At 38.7% G+C, this 7,367-nt stretch overlaps 1 long non-coding RNA gene across 1 annotated transcript in view; it reads right to left on the reverse strand.

The window, feature by feature from the left end:
• Window positions 1-2,408: 2,408 nt before the first annotated feature.
• Window positions 2,409-7,367, reverse strand: part of LOC108512267 (uncharacterized) — a 50,326-nt gene continuing 45,367 nt past the window's right edge. Inside the window, exons 3-4 of the long non-coding RNA XR_001880552.1 lie at window positions 2,730-2,829; window positions 2,409-2,549 (exon numbers count right to left, since the gene is read on the reverse strand). This is a non-coding gene — a long non-coding RNA (uncharacterized LOC108512267). The remainder of the gene's footprint in view (window positions 2,550-2,729; window positions 2,830-7,367) is intronic.

The following is a 7,367-nucleotide window of genomic DNA, read 5'->3' on the forward strand; positions in this document are numbered from 1 at the left end:
AATCAAAGGAAACGGTAAGGGAGATGTTCAGGTTTCCTTCCAAAAGACTCAAGCCAAGTTGGAAAGAAGGCAGGGATTTAGAGCACCCTTTTGGAAGTAAATATGAATGTAAAGGTTCCCAAATTGTGAAAAGTGAAGGGCAGTTTTGAATTTTTCTTAGAGATTGTCTACCTGCATTCTCTCAATAGAAAGTTCAGAGAGGTTAAATGACTCAAACAAGGTCAGCCAGATTAATGAAAGGAGCCAGACTGAAAACACAGCTCATGCAAGGACTCAGCTGGGATGTAATTAGTAGACATATTATAAAAATGAGCATTGTATAGTGTCTGGGTATCTAATGTGTGGCTTATCTGAAGTATATGAGACCTTCAGAACTATCCAGTAAAGTAACTCACGTGACTAGTTTAGGTCACAGGGGGCATTAACTGCTGTGTAACTGATTAGAGCCAGTAATCATGGTAGCAGTCTGGACTGATTAGTAACGATAATTGAAGTTGAACATAATTAGATGACTTTATCCTGTTCTAATTTAGTGTTAAAATTAGACCATGAAATTGAGATGATGCAGGTCAATGAACTTGAAAAGAAAAATAAGCATTTATAAAACCCCCAAATTATACACACAGACTTCAAATAACTCAGACCCTCATATGCCAACTTTGGAACTTCTTGACACAGATTTTAACCAACTAAATCTTCACATAACCTTCAGAATCACCACATAGCCCATTGTTGAAAAAACCTGGATGACCCTGGAAAGATGGAAGAAGATGTGTGTTTTCACTGTTTTAGGCTATGAGACTCTGTGGTTTAGTCTCAGCCCTGCAGAGAAGTTGTGTGAGTCTTGAACAAATCACTTAACTTTAGAGACCTCAGTTTGCTTATATGTGGAGATTGTACTTTAATCTCAGAGTACTGTGCTTTCCTACCAAAAATTGTCATTTGAGGCCAAGTGTGGTGGCTCACTCCTGTAATCCCAGCTCTTTCAGAGGCTAAGGCAGTAGGATCATTTGAGCCCAGGAGTTTGAGATCATCCTGGGAAACATGGTAAAACCTGTCTCTTCAAAAAATAAAAAAATTAGCTGAGCATGGTAGCACAGACCTGTAGTCCCACCTACTTAGGAGGCCGAGGTAGGAGGATGGCTTGAGCCTGGGAGGTTGAGGCTTCAGTGAGCTGTGACTGTGCTACTGCACTCCAGCCTGAGTGAGAGACCGTCTCAAAAAAATCTCATTCTAGTCAACTGTTTAGGACAGGAAACATTTGCAAGCAGTTTATTTTGAACCAACATAAGCCAATTTGTTCTATAATTGTCAGGTAAAAGTCAGTAACGTGGCCATTAAGGTTAGGTGGAGTATCTATGTGCCTCTCCCTCACAATCTTGTTTCCAGGTGGTAAGCAAGGTTATGATAAAGGCAAATCATAAAACAAATTCTGCCAAACCACATTTGTAAGAAAGCAGGCCATGTGCAGTGGCTCATGTCTGTAATCCCAGCATTTCAGGAGGCCGAGGAAGGAGGATCACTTGAGGCCAGGAGTTCAAAGTTATAGTGAGCTATGATCACACCACTGCACTCTAGCCTGGGTGACAGAGCAAGACCTTGTCTCTAATAGATAAAATAAAATAAAATAATAAAATAAGTACAAGCAATCACATAACAAGATCTTCTAAGCTCAGGGAAGATCCCGGCTTCAGGCACTCTTTCTCTAAACTGAGAGGTTCACTCTGAGGACTCAGGAGCTGCCAATACTATGGTTGGTTCAAGAAATAGACTCCTTAATGAAGTGACAGCTACTGGATAAAGTAGAGCTCTAGATCTTAGACCACTTGTGGAGCTTGCTGGATTCTTACAATTGTTCATGCAAGGGCAGTGATGTCTGCACAGTCTATTTTGAGCCAATGAAAAATTATATCTAATATCCCCTAGCTAGTTAACAAACTCTTATACAGATTTCAGCAAGATACTGTATTTAAAATGCTTATGTAACTATCTTGGGAAGTGTCTTGGGAGGTGTCAAACAAGATGCACTGAAGGCACAGTGACTCACATCTGTAATCCTAGCACTTTGGAAGGCCAAGGTGAGAGGATCACTTGAGCCCAGGAGTTCCAGACCAGCCTGGGCAACACAGTGGGACCCCGTCTCTGCTAAAAAATAAATAAATAAACAAATAAATAAAAAGAAAGAGAAAGAAAGAAAGAAAGAGAAAGAAAGAAAGAAAGAAAAGAAAGGAAGGAAGGAAGGAAGGAAGAGAGAGAGAGAGAGAGAAAGAAAGAAAGAAAGAAAGAAAGAAAGAAAGAAAGAAAGAAAGAAAGAAAGAAAAGAAAAGAAAAGAAAAGAAAAGAAAAGAAAGATTAGCTGGGTGTTTTAGTCCATACTTGCATTGCTATAAAGAAATACCTGAGACTGGGAATTTACAAAGAAGAGAGGTTTAATTCATTCATGGCGCTGCAGGCTGTGTAGGAAGCATGGTGCTGGCATCTGCTCGGCTTCTGTGGAGGCCTCAGGAAACTTTCATTCATCGCGGAAGGCAAAGGGGAAGCAGGCGTGTCTTACATGGCCGGAGCAGAAGCAAGAGAGAGAAAAGAAAGGAGGTGTTACACACATCCAGATCTCATGAGAACTCACCTCCCAACCGGCCCCACCTTCAGCACTGGGGATTACATTTCGACATGAGACTTGGGTGGGGGACACAGATTCAAACGATATCATCAGGCATTGTGGCACATACCTGTAGTCCTAGCTATCCGTGAGGCTAAGTTGGGAAGATCATCACTTGAGCCCAGGAGTTTGAGGCTGCAATAAACTATGGTGTGCCACTGCACTTCAGCCTAGGCAAAAGGACAAGACCCTATCTCAAAAAACAAAAACAAAAGCAAGCAAACAAACAAATAAAAGACACACCGATGGCATGCAGGGAAGAACAAGTGTGGAGAAAGTGAAAAGTCACCATAGAGAAGCAAAAGAGACTAAAGGAAATACTTCAAAATGATGCCAGTACTTGCCTCTGGGTAGTTAGATTACCCAGAGGCAACAGGTTTTTAAAAATCTGTTTCTTTGTAATTTTCTGTGACTTCCATACTTTCTACCATGATTGTCGATTATTTTATAAGACAAAATAAAAGAAATTTATTAGAACAGGAGTGAAAGGGGAGTGTGGATTCCTGATTTGAGTACTTTAAATGTTAACTGATTACCTCTTGGTGAGATTAAAGTTAATTTATACATATATACCAGTCTTTATGCTGTCAGACATTATGTTTCCCAATATGCAACAAATAGGATATGGGTAAGTAGACAAAAACAATGGAAACTCATAAAAATAACGATTATGTGGATACATCAATATTTGGAAATCCATGTACAAAATAATGTTACATAAAAAAGAACAATATGTAAAGATAATGTAAATTAAAGAATTTGTTGAATTGAAGTTATGTAAATTATACATATATATGGAAAGATGTCAAAAGTTAGAATGAATTTCTTTTCCTTCTAATACTTTTCAAGTACAAAATGGAGAAAATAGCTTATTATTATCTCTACCAATTTAACTGTCTCCAAACCACAATCATTCATCCATTCATTCATTCAGCAAACATTTACTAAGCATTTACTGTGTGTCAGGCACTGAGGACACAAAGGTGAATTGAACCAAAGCCTTGGCCTCAAGGAGCTAATGATCTGGTGTTTTGAAACAAGTAAATTTAGATTATAATATAGTAGGTACTATAAGAGGGACCTGAAAAATGCTGCAGAGGCTCCCAACCTTGGGCCAGAATTTCCCACCACCTGCAGGACCTATCTGTGGGGACATACTATAAGCAACTCTGATGAAACATGACCAGAACTTAACTTGTGTCCCCTTGCCTCCCACTCCCGCAACCTGCCTTTCCTTCTTGTTGTAGGGCAGGCAGAACAAGTACAGCTTGTGGCTACGTCCATAGGCTTCTAAATTGTGAGAGTGAGTCCCCCCCACAAAGACTGTGCTGACTGCAGAGGCCCTCGGTGTTACCCTGGTCTGTTGGTTGTCTCACACAACTGGATACAGAGTGAATACCTGCCTCAAGGCAGCCATTTCAGAAACCAACCCACTGCTGGCTAAGTCCCTGATAAGAAAACTCTTTTCCAACAGGGACAGCGTTTGGTTAGGCCAACTTTCTTCCTAGGAAATTTAAACTGTAAGTCTAAGGAAAGAGTCAAGCAGTTGGCAGGAGCAGAATCCAAAAGATACTCAGAAGACAGCATACAGAGCCATGAGTGAGCAGAAACTATTAGTATGATAGACCTGAGGAAAAGGGTGAAATGATTGATGGGTGATAATAAGATGGGGACAGAGAGATGCCGTCACCACAAACACAAGGGCCCATGGAGCTGCCACAACAACAAGGACAACTGGTTTATGTTTGGAGCCTTAGCTGACTTAAGTCTCTAAGTTATTCTTACTCTTATAGCCCAGCAATCCTGGCGTCCTTAATTTTACTTGTGAATACAATAATCTGCTAATCTCTTAGCTGTAACCTGAGTGACTACTGTCTTCCATGAAAATTGCTTAATGAACTATCTCTCTACATAGTCATGCAACACTGAAGCCTGGAAGTCATCCTTTATTCCTCCAAGTCCGTTGCCCCCCATCGCAGAGTCCTGCATGTTCTACCTTTTGGAATTTCTCTTAAATCCACCCTCTCCTTTCAACTCTTATTATCTATCCTGCATAAATCCTAAACACCATAATTTCTCATCTGATTTCCAGGCCCACTTTCCCATTTTGCATGCTGCCTCCACAGTGGTAATTTTAAAAAGTAAATTTATGAAAGGATTTAACATACGCATTATTTGAAAAAATATATATATATATTTTTTACATAGAAACCTTAAAAGAATCAATGGAAAAACTTAGAAATAATAGCACATGGTAAAGTGGCACATATACACCATGGAATACTATGCAGCCATAAAAAAGGATGAGTTTGCGTCCTTTGTAGGGACATGGATGCAGCTGGAAACCATCATTCTTAGCAAACTATCACAAGAAGAGAAAACCAAACACCGCATGTTCTCACTCATAGGTGGGAACTGAACAATGAGATCACTTGGACTCGGGAAGGGGAACATCACACACTGGGGCCTATCATGGGGAGCGGGGAGGGAGGAGGGATTGCCTTGGGAAGTTATACATGATATAAATGATGAATTGATGGGTGCTGACGAGTTGATGGGTGCAGCACACCAACATGGCATAAGTATACATATGTAACAAACCTGCACGTTATGCACATGTACCCTAGAACTTGAAGTATAATAAAAATAAATAAAATAAATAAAAAATAAAAAATAAAAATCTATAATTGTGCATTTTTCAAAGAAGGAATTTGAGATTCTGAAAGTTTATTAGATAGTTTAAATAATTTTTTCGATATTATAATAAAGTGTTGTCTGATTCCAAAAACCCTGCTCTTAACTATTACTCTATACCACACCCAGAAAATGAATATTGATACTATTATTCTAACACAGGTCAATAAAAAAAAAACTTTCAGAGAGACTTTGTTCAGCTGCTAAAGCTTTTCTATTAGACATTTCTGAAGCATGATATACTTACTATTTTAATTTTCTTTTTTGTCTGTAATAATAGTTACAACCTTAGCTAGCTAAAAAGTATACTTAAATAGACTCTGGTGGAACTTAAACATAAAATTTTAATGTGTTTTGTCTATATCTGACTCTTTTCTCCTTCTAGCCACCTTATCTCATAGATATTGAGTTTTCTTTTTCAAAGCATTGAAAATGATAGGGCTTTTGGATACTATGAAGAGTGAAATGTGTTTCTTGTAGGCAACACATTGTTAGGTCTTGGTTTCTGTTTTTTGTTTTTAATCCATTCAGCCATTTTGTCTTTTGATTGGAGAATTTCAGTGTTATTATAGGTAAGTAAGAATTTACTCCTGCCATTTTGTTATTGTTTTCTAGTTGTTTTGTGGCCTTCTCTGCCCTCCTTCCTTCCTGTCTTCCTTTTTGTGAAGATGATTTTCTCTGGTGGTGTTTTACTTTCTTGCTTTTTTTTCTGTGTCTGTTGTAGGCTTTTTGAGGTTATGAGGCTTGAAAATAACATCTTATAACCCATTATGTTAAACTGATGATGACTTCACATTGATTTCAAAAACAAACATACTAAGAAACAAGCAAAGAGAAAACTAATAACTCTACACTTTAATTTCATCCCACTGCTTTTTGGCTTACTGTTTCTATTTACATAATAGTTTTCTATCCTTGTCCTGTAAAGTTGTTGTAGTTATCACTTTTGATAGTTTTTCCTTTTAGCCTTTCCATTCAAGATATGGGTTTACACTTTACAATGACAGTGTTATAATATTCTCTGTGTATATACTATTACCAGTGAGTTTTATAACTTTGGATGGTTTCTTATTCCTAGTTGACATCCTTTTCTTTCGGGTTGAAGAACTCCCTTTAGCATTTCTTGTAGGCCAGGTCTAGCATGGATAAAAACCCTCAGTTTTTGTCTTGGAAAGTCTTTCTTTCTCTGTGAACCCTGAAAATCGGAGACAGGTCCCAGTTAATTTAGAAAGTTTATTTTGGCAAGGTTGAGGACATGCACCCAAGACACAGTCTGAGGAGGTCCCAATGACACGCGCCAAAGGTGGTCAGAGCATACTTTGGTTTCATACATTTTAGGGACACATGAGACATCAATCAACATATGTAAGATGAACACTGCTTCATTCTGGAAAGGTGAGACAACTTGAAGTGGGAGGGGGCTTCCAGATCATATGTAGTTAAGATACAAATGGTTGCATTCTTTTGAGTTTCTGATACACCTCTTCAAAGGAGGCAATCAGATATGCATTTATCTCAGTAAGCAGAGGGGTGACTTTGAATAGAATGGGAGGCAGGTTTTCCCTAAGCAGTTCCCCAGCTTGACTTTTCACTTTAGCTTAGTGATTTTGGGGCCCAATATATTTTCCTTTCACATTTCTCCCCCTTTTCTTTTTCTTATTTTCTTTTTTTTAATTATTATACTTTAAGTTCTAGGGTACATATGCACAATGCAGAGGTTTGTTACATATGTATACATGTGCCATGTTGGTGGGCTGCACCCATTAACTCATCATTTACATTAGATATATCTCCCAATGCTATCCTTCCCCCCACCCCCCAAAAAGACCTGGTGTGTGATGTTCCCCTTCCTGTGACCAAGTGATCTCATTGTTAAATTCCCACCTATGCATGAGAACATGCAGTATTTAGTTTTCTGTTCTTGCGATAGTTTGCTGAGAATGATGGTTTCCAGCTGCATCCATGTCCCTACAAAGGACACGAACTCATCCTTTTTTATGGCTGCATAGTATTC

Source organism: Rhinopithecus bieti, unplaced genomic scaffold (assembly GCF_001698545.2).
Source record: "Rhinopithecus bieti isolate Rb0 unplaced genomic scaffold, ASM169854v2 scaffold_30421, whole genome shotgun sequence".
Taxonomy (NCBI): domain Eukaryota; kingdom Metazoa; phylum Chordata; class Mammalia; order Primates; family Cercopithecidae; genus Rhinopithecus; species Rhinopithecus bieti.